This window comes from Nannospalax galili, unplaced genomic scaffold (genome assembly GCF_000622305.1).
Source record: "Nannospalax galili isolate Female #2095 unplaced genomic scaffold, S.galili_v1.0 scaffold374, whole genome shotgun sequence".
Taxonomy (NCBI): Eukaryota; Metazoa; Chordata; class Mammalia; order Rodentia; family Spalacidae; genus Nannospalax; species Nannospalax galili.
The window spans coordinates 2,123,847-2,137,666 of NW_008333879.1; positions in this window are offsets into that span (position 1 = coordinate 2,123,847).

A 13,820-nucleotide genomic window follows, 5' to 3' on the forward strand; every position below is an offset into this window, starting at 1 on the left:
TCCTAGGTGGACTAGTTCCAGGGGACTATGAGCATCTCTCAAAATGTCCTGTAATTGTGGTGGGTCACCTGTCCTCTTGATCAAGGAGGCCGAGGAGACCCCACCAGATTGACTTGAACCAGTGTCCAGTCTAGAAAGAGGAGGGTCAACACTGAGGAATCGTTTCCTCCATGCTTCCAAACGAAGCCAGCCATGGTAGAGCAGGCCCTTTAACTTATCTTCACATAGGTGGAACTGGTATTAGAAAGGAGCCAAGGGCTCCTCCCAAGCATATTGTTCCCCTGAGGAACAGATCCTCAAATGGCCTTAAGAGTAAAAATAAATTGGTTTATCTGGGCCAACTGTATGGCCTTAAACATCCAAAAGGAAATTATAACCAAAGAGTAAAGGGGCCAATATAATTTTTTAAGAGTCCAGATGTATAGCTAAAGGCTACAAAACAAGCAACAATGCCATATAAGAGATACATTCTTTTGAGATGTCGGCCAGGGTGGCCAAAGGGACTCCTAGATAGTAACCCAGCACAGAACTGGGAAAATGAACAGCACACCCCAATCTTATATAAAGGAATTTTGACAACTGATTGCTGGGAGATGAGGAACAGCTGACTGTTCTAAAACAAAGACCTGACGATAGGCTGACTAGATTCACCAGATGGACAAGTAATGGGGAATGGCTCGGCATGCCGACAACACAGTAGACAGTAGCAGGGATAACAGAGTATAAGGGCTCTAGTGGGGGGAGGGAGGCTCTGGGAGGGTGCCATCTGGGAAGTGGGTGTATAGTTGAAAAAGATGGTTTGGAATGTTTTGTATGATATATAAACACACACACAAAAATCAACACATTTTGAAAAATGTATTATATTTGAGGAGGAAGCATAAAAAGTTAAATCATGTTAATTAGTAGAGGTGATAAAATTACCATTGAAATATACTCAATGACTTTATAGACATACACAGGTGCCAAGGATCCAAGTGCAACCGATTATGACTAGTAATAATCAGATACATACAGATTAGAGACACTTGTGCCAACATCTCAGTGTTAGTAGCAAAAACAATGAATCTTTCTCTAAGAAACATAGAATTTTAAAATGAAATGGAGATCTATTTTAAAGGTTAAAACCTCATTCAATTTTATGTCTTAGAGGGCTTATACTGAGTTCGATATTGTATAACTGTATTAATTCAATTGTGAACCTAAAAATTTACATCCACTTTTGAAAGAGACATATTCTTGCTCTGGAGTTTGTTACTGAATATGTTAAAGCTGTAATGAAGTACTTCTTCTAATCGTGTGGTTATGAAATAAAAAAATAATCTTTCTTCAAAGCATATAAATTTGCTCCTTAATAATTAGATGTGAAAAACATTACCATTGAAATCTACCTGAATAATTTATATCCATGCTCAGATGCCAAGGAGCTCAGAAAGTAACTGTGACTAGTAATAATCAGATATATAGAGATCAGAAATGCATGTGCCAACATCTTAGTGTTAATTGCATTAAAATGAATTTTTCTGTATGAAACTGTGTACTTTAATAACAAAGTGGAAATCTTTTTTAAACGTTAAAAACTCATTTAATTTTATGTCTTATAGAGTTTATAATAAGTAAAAGATTGTACAAGCATAATAATTCATCTGTAAACCTAAAAATATACAGCCAATTTTGAAAGAGATGTACCCTAGCTCAGAAAAATGTTAACTGAATATGTCAATGCTGTTATAATGAAATGTGTCTTCTAATTATGTGGTTATTAAATAAATAATTAAAAAACTATAGCACAGAAGCTCATACTTAAGCCCCCATGGAAAAAAAAGTACTGTGTGTATATAAACTCTAATGAATAATGTGAAGTTTAAGTCATTAAGTAATCAGATTTGTTGTTTCTCCAGAGAGTCAGAAGCAGTAGGATAAACAGAAATACAATGGATACAGATATAGTAGAGGATTAAAGAATAGTTATGAGACTCCAGAGAGAGAGAGAGAGAGAGAGAGAGAGAGAGAGAGAGAGAGAAACAGGCTGAGAGAGACACAGAGACAGAGACACAGAGCGAAATAGACAGAGACAGAGAGACAAAAGAGAGACAGAGAGAGACAGAGAGACAGAGGATGAGAGAGATTTCCCCTACTCATTCATTTTCACAGGAGCCCTGACAACTGGACGATGGGTGCGCACTTAATGGTAGGTCCCCAAGCTTCACACGGTAACATCTGGAAGCACCCTCAGAGTCCCACTCAAAATCACTCTTCATTAGCTTTGTAGGTATTCTTTAATATGTTTAATTAATTTTTACATTTAATCTTTACATATATACATAAATAATTGTCTGAAAATTCTTTTTTTCTCTCTTTTTTTTTTCGCCTTTTTGAGACAGGGTCTCCTTGTAGCCCCAGCTGCCCTAGAAATCACTATGTAGACCAGGCTAGCCTTGTACTCACAGAGATCCGCTTAACTCTGCCTCCCGAGTGCTAGGATTAAAGGTGTGCACCACCATGCCTGGCTCTAAAATTCTTTTTAATGAATCAAAAACAAGAAACTTAACATGTAGTTAAAATGAAAAATGTGTATATAATAAATATGATCAGTATCAATAATTATATATCACGGGCTTTTATCTAGCAATTGTACACTTATTTCAAAATTTATATCTATTAAATACTAATCATGTATCAGGGAAAATTAAAAGGTAAAGAAAACACATAAGAACTATTGTTTTATCTATAACTATATTCAGTTCCACTTTTAGTACATTTGTGAGGTTTTATTTAGTGTGTGTGTGTGTGTGAGAGAGAGGGAGAGAGAGAGATGAGAGAGAGAGAGAGAGAGAGAGAGAGAGAGAGAGAGAGTTTTGCCTGTATGTCATGCAATGCTCACAAACGCCAGAAGAGAGCACTGAACCCCCTGGAACTAGAACTACAGATGGTTGTAAGCTGCCATGTGGGAAACAAACCCAGGCCCTCTGCAAGAGCAGGTGGTGTTCTTAACCACTGTGTCATCTCTCCAGCCCTGGTTGTGAGGCTATAGACAGAGGAAAACTATGTTTTGCTAGTAAAAAATCAGAAAAGCAAATGCCTCTGACTAATGAAGGTTCTGTAGAGAAAGCAGGCGTGCCATCAGTGCTGACAACTTCAGTTCAATTCCTGGAACCCACATTGTGGAAGAGATCCGGCTTCCACAAGTTGTCTTCTGAGATAACATGCAAACACAACATGTACATGCACACACACACACACACAGAGACACAAGTTAACACAGATAATAACAAAGAAATGTGACAGAAAGTGAGAGTGATAGTGTATGTGTTACCACTTCAAAATCCATTGTTGAGAACTGTGTCCCAAGTGACCTGGTTCTTCCGGGGTGCAGGGCCTGCTGGGGAGAGTTAGCCGTGGAGGGAGGGGCTTTGGGGGTACCATTTTAGAGCAGAAGTGGCAGCATGAGGAAAAGAATGGCTCTGGTGTCTCGTTTGCTTGGACACAACTAAGGGCATTTACCAACCTGGGGTGAGTCCGCAGGCCCGCAAGGCATGGGCGAAAGCTAACAGTGACTATGGGCAGGCCACGGAGCCACAGAGCATAATAGGGCACCGGGTGTGGGGCGCCTCCTGTTTGCCTTTGTAAGTTATTCTATTTCCCCCTGCTCAGGATATAAACTAAGAAAAATTCAGATAAAGGCATATTAATATGGTTTGTCTAATAGTGCCAGGAGCAAGATATCCTAAGAGAACTCGGGCGACAAGAGATACGTTGGTGAGATCTTTCCTTTGGTTTTCATTAATGAAAAACTCTTGGCTATCACTTAAACCGTGATAGAATTTCTAATTCTATTCTGAGTTCACAAAATTTTACTATTCCTCATCAGGACGTATACATATTTTTATATATGAACATGAACAGGTTTAAAAAACCAAAATTTTCTGATTTCTTAACATTCAATAGTGAATAGTTTACAAATATAATATACTGTGATGAGTTCAGTGAGGAAAATTATGCTGCTTAGTATTGTCTTACCTGAAGGAGGAGTTCATCAACAGTTGCCTGTATATGCCATTTTTTACATAATCATGTAGGATCTAGTTTCTAGGATTCTCTGTGGTGGATGATATCTAAAATAACTCAGCACTTCCCAAGGTCTAAGTTACAAGGGCATGTAACAGCTGCCTAATCACAATGTCCGATAAACATGAATTATCAAGCACATATAGGAAACACATATATATTCCAAATAGGTTATTATCACCTCAAGGTAAAGTTAATTTCACACAAAGCAATAAAGTATACATATTACATGTGATCTAATAAATGATCTGCAGAGACATTGATTATATTCTCTGAAAATGTTATTAGATAAAACAGTCATGAGTAGCATACCAAAAGTCTAAGGGGATCTGAGTTCTTTTTCACTTGATATAAAGATGTAAACTGCACAGATTTTAAAACTCCGTGACAGTGATATTAAAATATAATATGCACATATATACATACATACATACATATATACATACATACATACATATAACAGTCTTATTATGTAACCTAGATCCTGCTTCTATTTCTTCCCCACACTGATGGACTCTGATCTTCTGGAATATATGTGAAAATAATCCCATTTTGTTAGAATATTTTATCATAGCTACAGAAAAGTAATTAATACATAGTAATGTTATTATATGCTCATTCACATAAACACAGTTCTATTTTTCTTATGATCTGTGAGCTATAAAGAGCATAGGAAGTAACAAGTTGGCAAAAATTAAAGCCAAAGACATGATGATATGTTCAAGAATGATTTTGATTTGAGAATCTCAGAATATAGAAAGGGAGGCTTCCCATGAAAATGATTCCATCCAGGAAGACTTAGAATGCTATACAGAGATGTTCTTATTTCCTTTCATATGTAGAGAGGCTCAAGACCCACACTGAAAATGGAAGTCCATTTTTCATTTTTAAAAACTATTTTTTTACTTTATTCATGTGATATTTTACTGAATGTCCATTTTATATAAGATATCTTTATCATATTAAGAGCCCCTCCCATATCTGCAGCGACTCTTAGGCCCCTCACCAAATTTTATACATTCTTTGATCTATATTAAGGCCTATAGTATCAAGAATGTGTCCCCAGATGTCCCTAGATGTGAGTTCATTCACTGGAGCCTGCTCAGTGTATCTAGAGTCACTCCCTTAAAGAAGACCAGCTCTCTCTCTCACCTAAGCAGTACCCAGATATCAAAAGTTCCTCAGCTAAGATTAGGGTTTCTTACCCATTTCCCCAATTCTGTGCAGGGTTTTGTCTGTTTGTGTTTGATGGGTCTTGTGCACACTTTCGCCAATGCTGTAATTAGTTGAAAAGCCCAATTTTTTGTTAGACAAGTTTAAAATGTTTTATTTATTTCTATTTAGGTAAAACATGTACATGTTGCATATTCTTCAAGATATTAACTTTGGATACAAACAACTTTTGTTTTGATGATAAGACTGAACTGATTATTGCCATAGCTTGCAAGTTCCTATGATTATTTTCATTCGTTTGGATGAGGCATACTGGTATATGTAGTGCAATCTGTTTCCATGTACCAAAGCAAAGCTGTTTGACCTTTAATGCAATTAAATCTATGAATTTGCCTCATTAGTCACGTATTTAAGCTAAATGAGCCAGTATATTTATTGAGCATAATTACTCTGTCGCCTAACATTTAGATTTAAAAAAAAATGAAAAAAACAGGTAGAGTCAATTTCATAAGATTTCCTGTTATATATTCCCAGCACAAAATAATTAATTGCAAAAGCTATGATATAATTAGTTTTATGTGGTTTTTCCATCCACAAAATTCAGAAAGCTCCATTGTAAGAAATATATATTTGAAATGTCCATTTTTCCATTTTATTTGTGATAAACTTAGCAACTATAATACCAAGTATCAAAAATGTGCCCTAGGTGGTTTACACTTTCTCTTTTAACATCATCAGTCTAAAATGTACATGAGCCAGGGAATTTGTCTAAGTGCGTGTATGACTCTGACATTGCTGCTGAAATGGCAGTGTTGATTATTTTTATTGCTAGTGTGACATAAACTAGAGTCATCTGGGAAAAGGACATCTGAAATGATGAATTTATTAGAACAGACTGGCCTTTGGGCATGTCTGTGGGGAAATTTCTTAATTGTTCATTGATGCAGGAGAACCAGCCCAATGTGGACGGTACCATTCCCAGGCAGATGGTTCTGGGATGTATATGAAAGGTAGCTGAGCAGAAGAAAGTGCATAAACTAGGAAGCAGAATTCCTTCATGATTCTTCTCCAAGCTCCTGAGGGAGGTCCTGCTGTCACTGCCCTTGTGGCAGAATGTGATCTTTGACTTGGTTTTGGTCAGAGTGTTTATCACAGTAACAGGAAGGAACCTAGGACAAAGACACATAATTTACTAACCAAATGATGCCTAATTGGAGCATTACTACATAGTGAAATGTGAAATATGTAGATAGTAAATGCAATGTCACTATCATGCTGAAAAATAGTATTATTTATTTATTTTTTGATTTTCAGAATTTCATACACAAGTATTATCTGCATTATTACATCTTCCCAAGGTCACACCAAACACCCTATGTCCCCCTAGTCCCTCCAAATTTCTTGTTCTCTTCTTTGATTAGTTTTATTACATATGCATGTATACATTTATAAATATACATATATACATATATGTAGTCCATTTAGTGGTTCTAATATGAACCACTAAAGTACCACTCTGTTAGTGTTGTCCATTTGGGATTAAATAACCTCTCAGAGAGCTAGTCACTGAAGATAATCGATCTTTCTTCCCCCAGCATCCATTGATTGCCTGTAAATCTTCATCTTGATGTAGGAATATGTGACATCCCCCCCCCTCCGCCATCCACCTTGACATGATACTGGTTTTTTCATTATGTAGATCTCCTTAGAATAGAGTACGAAGGAAATTTCATTGGTACAGCTTCCTTACAATATCTAGACTGCATTAACTAGCAGCAGGTGTCTTGTCTCTGGTTCTTGTATTCTTTCTGCCTCCTCTTCCACAAATATCCCTAAACATTGGGTGTAGAGTTTGAATTGTAGCCCAGTTAGGACTAGACACCAAATGGTCCCTTGTTCTCTGTATTTGACAAATTGTAGAACGTTGTAATAATCTTCATCTGTGTGGTGGGAAGTATACTCATCTGTAATATAAGGATACACATTTAGAAGATAGCAAGAAATTTGCTGGTATGGGGAAGCAACAGAACTAGGCTTTTCTCTAGAATCTGTGACCTGTTCTGCCACATAGTCTTCGCTATGCTTGAAGTACCACACATTATTTCCCCTCCCAGTGAGTGGGGCTTAAGTTCAATTAGAGAGCTGTTGATTACTCCCCAAATAAAGATGCATGCATACAGATAAATTGCTGGCGTGGCCATTGATTGATTTTAAGACATTGCAACTGAGTGTGATCATTGACTGTTTTTCTCCTTTCACAGCTTCCACAGTACCTTCTGATACCATGAGCGCTACCCTACATGGTGGAAGCTTCCAGGTAGTGTCAGATCAATTCCTCCAAGTCCTGTATACAAAGTATATGGTGTCTTCAGCAAGAAGGTTTTATCTTCAAAATCTGGAAGGCAATGAAGGGTCATGGAAATAGACTGTGTGGTTTTGCAAGTCCCTTGGGCTACCCTGGCTAACAACTCAAAGAGAGGATTCCAATGCCTGGCAGTATGATTTTTGTTATATAGCCATCAGATATACATACACAAATCACATTTATATATGTATTTTTCGATAGGCTGATTAAGTATTATAGTTCCCTTTGGTGTTTCACAACAATTAAATATTATTTTTCCATCTTTCCTCTTTCTGTCCCTGTATATCCCAACCTCCTTCTTCCCCAATTGACATACCCCCATTTTCCCCACTGATAACCCTGATTTTTCCATCCCCCCTTCTCTCAACCTCTGTCTTCCCCTTTTCCCTCTTTTCCATTTTCCTTGTTCCTGTGGTTTTATCTGGCTACATTGTCAAACCTAAGGATTTGAAACTGGGTTCCACAAGTGACAGAAAATATCTCAGTTGGTTTACCAAACTTGGGCTAAATTGCTTACTATAAATTTTGTAGTTCCATCCGTACCCCTACAAATTTCATGATTTCAGTTTTTCTTTACCACTGAGTAGAACTCCATGAAGTAAATATACCATCTTTTATCATTTATCCATCAGTTGAGGGACATTTAGGTTGTTTCCATTCCCTTGTTATCATGATCAGAGCAGAAACGAACATGGCTAAACTCCTATCTCTCATAGGAATTCAAGTCCTTTGGGTGTATGCTAAGGAGCTGTATGACTGTACTGTATGACACAACTATTTTTATCTTTTAAGGAGTTTCTCCATACTGATTTCCACAATGGTTGCACACGTTTTCAGTCCTACCAGTAGTGAATGAGTTCACATTTCCCCAAATACTTACCATCTTTCTTGTAATTTCTATTCTTGATCTTAAAAATTCTGACTGGGGGAGAATGAACACTTCTAGTAGTTTTAATTAGAAGTCCCCTAACTGCTAAGGGTGTCAAAGACTTACAAAGGGTTTTTAAGCTATTTTTATTTCTTGTTTTGGAAATTCTCTGTTCAAATCTAAAGCAGAGTTTTTAATCCACTAACAAATGTATAACATTACCACAATGTTTCCACCCCGTGGGCTTCCTCTTCAGTCTTTTCATTGCTTCCTTTGCTTTGCAGAAGATTTTTGAGTTTAATGAGATCCCATTTGTTAATTGTTTACCTTAATTTCATTTTTCATGCATTTTATTGATTTTTGTGTATTTTATACAAAATATCTTAATCGTCTTTATACCCCTCCCAACCCTGCCAGTTGTGGCCTTCTGTGTTCATATTCTGTTACATGACGCAGCTTTGCTGATGAGAGTTGAAAGATGCATAAGTCTTCTCTCTAACCCTGTTCCACTATGTTCCATGAGCCTTAGAAGTAGAGGTTCCATTGTAGACATGTCACTTAGAGCTAGGCATCTCTCCATTACTTATTCTCTGTGTGTGATGAATTGTGGAACTCTGAATAGTTTCCATCTTTTGCAAAAAAAATAGCTTCTTTGATGAGTGGTGAATGTTATACTTGTCTGTAAACTTAAGCATACATATTTAGCATACAGTAAAAATTACATTTTCCTAGCTATATGACAAAGGTAGAGGTTTCTCTAGGATCTATATTCTCTCAAGCCATGTGAATTTGGCTGTTTATAGTGCCACACTTGAGTTTCCTCTCATTGAGTGGGCTTTTAAGTCCAATTAGATAGCTGTTGATTTCCCATAGGAGAAAACTGTTACTACTACATTACAATAGTTTGCTGTGCTGGCCATTGTTGTGGATTTTAGGTTTCAAATATGGTGTTGGACGACTGATTGATTTTTCTCCTTAGCAGCATGCATAGTAGAACTATGAGAGCTAGTGTTCATGGGGGAGGCTTCCAGTTTAGTTCTAGCACCATTGCTTCAAAACCTGTTTCCAAACTATGTCCTGTCTTCAGTAACAGGTCTTACCTCTCTCCAAGTGTAATCTCCATTGTCCTACCCCATGGAATCGGATGCCCTTCTCTGGACTTCTTGTATGCCTGCATATGCAGGGTATAAATAAACTCATGAGGCATACTCATATGCATAAGAAATAAACGTATTTAAACAGATAAACCTTTAGAAATTTGAAATAATGATTGGGTATTAATAAAGAAAAATTTGAGAGGCTCTCCAAACCTAATTATTATTTTATGTACTCAAAGTTCTTTAAGGGACTCAGAAAACAATGAAGAACATAAAAAATTTTTGTTGAGCTTTTGTAATTTCATACAACAGTTCTTAATCAAATTTATACCCCTTCCTCCATCCATGTTTCCCCATTTCCCCACCAGACATCATGCCTTCTGCCATATGCTAAGTTTGAGTCAAACATTTGTACCCAGATGCCCTTCAGTGTAATTTCATTTCTTGGAGTATAGTCAACCCATCTAGAGATCTTATGTAAGGCATAGTTTCCTTCACTTAGTATCAATCACTCTAATAGCTCTCAGTCTAGGGCTGGCCTGCCACCCATTTCTCTCATCTTCTCTGGGCCCCTGTTGAATTGAGTTGGCAGGGTCCTGTGCTTGACACCACCATTACCACAATGTCACATGTGCAAGCTTCCAACAGCCAGAAAACCTCTGCTGCCCGGTGTTCATGAACCAGCCCTGGCTCTTATAATCTTTCTGCCCTTTCTTCCACATTGATCCCTGAGTCATGGGTGGATAAGGTTCAATACAGGAATCCTATCTAAGGACACACACTATGCAGTCTCTTATTCTTTAAAACTTGGCCAGTTGTGATCTTCTGTGTGCATCAAACTCTGTTGTATAAGGAAGCTTTATTGGGGAGAGTAGAAGGAGGCATTAGTTTTCTCCCTACCTCTTGTTCTGTTATGTTCCATAAGTCTTATGTATAAAGGTTCAACTGTAGATGTGTCACCTAGTACTGAGCATCTCTCAGAAATATGTTCTCTGTGTCTGACTCATTGTGAAATTCTACAATAGCCTCCATATTTTGCAAAGAGAAGCTTCTTTGATGAGTGGTGTATGGAACACTTGACTGTAAATATACTCAAAGGACTCATCATACTGTACATCCATGTTTGTTGCTGCTCTCTTTACAATAGCTAAGAAATGGAAACAACCTAAATGTCCCTCGACTGACGAATAGATAATGAAAATGTAGTACATTTACATAATGGAGTTCTACTCAGCAGTGAGAAAACATGAAATTATGAAACTTGCAGGTAAATGGATGGAAGTAGTGTTATACTAACTGAAGCAACACAAGCAAAAAAAAAAAAAGCCAGTGGCATATGTTTTCCCTCACTTGGGAATTGCAAAAGTAGTCCGTTATATGTGAGTTTATATATTCTTATGTAACACCAGGGGCCAAGGAAATGGAAAAGATAGAGGGAGGTAAGGGAAAGAAAGACTCCAAAGCAGGGAATAGTGGGGAAAAGATGTTAACAGGGGAGGCGGGGGCAAAGTGGGAGTGTTTTCCGGGGAAGAGAACAGGGAGGAACATGCAAAGGGGCGATGTTGTGTGCTATGGGGAAGTCGGGAGAGTGGAGACGGTGGGAGGCAGGTGTGATTGGGGGAGGGTGCGGATAATGGGGGCGCTGGGACTGGGAAAATAGGAAGGAAGTGAAAAGAAAATCCACAGAATGGGAGAGAATCTTCATCAGTGACATGTCTGACAGAGGTTTAATATCGAGTATATATAACAAACTCAGAAAACAAAGTATCAAGAAAGAAGTAACCAATTAAAAGATGGACTAAGGAACTGAACAGAGAGTTCTCAAAAGAAGAAATAAAAATGGCTAAGAAGCATCTTAAAAGGTGTTCAACATCACTAATAATTAGGGAAATGCAAATTAAAACCACTTTAAGATTTCATCTTACCCCAGTCAGACTGGCTAAGATCAAGAGAACAAATGATACCAAATGTTGGAGAGGATGTGGGGAAAGGGGAACACTCATCCACTGCTGGTGGGGCTGAAAACTTGTTCAACCTCTATGGAAAGCAGTGTGGAGAACTCTTAAAAACTACAAATGAACATACCATTTGACCCAGTGATACCATTCCTTGGCATATACCCAAAGAACTCATCCTATTGCAGAGACACTTGTACATCCATGTCTGTTGGTGCTCTTTTCATGACAGCTAAGAAATGGAAGCAACCTTAGTGTCCCCCAACTGATGAGTGGATAATGAAAATGTGGTTCATTTATACTATGGAATTTTACTCAGCAGTAAAGAAATATGAAATCATAAAATTTGCAGGTAAATGGATGGAACTAGAAACTGTTATACTAAGTGAAGTAACACAGACTCAGAAAAAAAAAAGACATATGTTCTCCCTCATATGTGGATCCTAGCACCAAATCCTTATAAGTGAGTTTGTACCCAGACATAACTACAGGAACCAGGATAATGAAGAGGAACCACTGAAGCAAAGGAAAAGAAAGAATCTGAAAGAGAAGAACAGTAGGAAACAGGTGGTAACAAGGGAGCTATGGATAATAATGTGGTTATATTAAGGGAGGGGGAGGGAAGGTTATACAAGGAACCTAGGGGATAAAGGGAAAGAAAGTGCTCAAGAGAGGTGGGACCATAGGAGAAGGGTATTATTAAGGGAGAAATGGAAAAAAAAACGGGGGCACCTTAAATGGGGGAAACCATAGTGGAAGGGTTAGACAATGTGAGAGATATACAAGGCCTATCTAGCTTTAGAAAACCAGAGGAAACCATATTAGGCCAACAATCTACTGACAAATTATACATACAACAAGATCAAAGAAGGTAATATATGCCTGGAAATATTTATCTGAGAGCATTTGGTCTTTACCCAAGCTCTATCTACATGGCATATGGTAATTAAAAGTACCAGATTGATGGAACTAACATTGGGTGCTTAACAGCCATACTTTGAGGCCTATACTAATTTGGTCAGGAGGACATAAAGGACAGTTTTTGCTCCTTTCCCTCCTAGGTCAACTAAGTTCCAGGTGACTATGAGCATCTCTCAAAATGTCCTGTAATTGTGGTGAGTCACCTGTCCTCTTGAGCAAGGAGGCCACAGATACCTCCCCAGATGGACTTGAACCAGTTTCCAGTCTTCCAAGTGGAGGGTCAACACAGAGGAAGCATTCCCTCCTTGCTTCCAAGGGAAGCCAGCCATTGTCGAGTAGGACCTTTGACTTATCTTCCCACAGACAGAACTGGTGAACGAAAAGAACCAGGGGCTCCTCCCAAGCCCATGTGACCCCTGAAGAACAGATCCTCAAAAGACCTTAAAAGCAAAAATAAGTTGTTTTACCTGGGCCTACTGTAGGGTCCTAAACACCCAAAAGGAAACTACATCCAAAGGTTAATGAGCTCAATATAATTTTTAAGAGTCAATATGTATAGCTAAAGGCTACATAACAAGAAACAATCCCAGACATAAAACACCTCCCTTTGAGTTACTGGCCAAGGTGGCACAAGAGACTCCTAGACAGTAACCCACCACATAACTGAGAAAATGAACAGTAAACCCCAATCTCATCTAAAGGAATATTGAAAACTGATTGCTGCTAGATGAAGAAGAGCTGATCTTTCTAAAACAAGGATCTCTAGATAGGCTGACTAGATTCAGCAGATGGACAAGCACTGGAGAATAGCTGGGGGTGTCGACAACACAGAGGACAGTTACAGGGATGACAGAGCATATGGGCTCCAGTATGTGGGAGGGAGGAGGCTATGGGAGGATGTCATTTGGGAAGTGGGTATGTAGATGAATAAGATTGTGAAGGATGCTCTGTATGATATACACACAGAAAAACCAACAAATAAAAAAGACACATTTGAGGGGGAAGCATAAAAATTTACTTCATGTTAGTAGAGGTGATAAACATTACCAGTGAAATCTACCTGATGACTTTATATCCATACTCAGATACTAATGATCCGAGTGTAACCAAGTGTCACTAGTAATCATCAGATACATAGAGGTTAAAGACATATGTGCAAACATCTAAGTTCTAGTAGCATTAAAAATGTAGGAAACAGCGTATTTTAAAATGAAATGGAGATCTTTAAAGGGTAAAAACTCATTCAATTTTATATCTTACAGGGTTTATACTGAGTTCAATATTGAATAACTACTAATTCAACTGTGAACCTTACAGCAACTTTTGAAAGAGATGTATCCTTGCTCTGGAGTATGTTATTGAATATGTTAAAG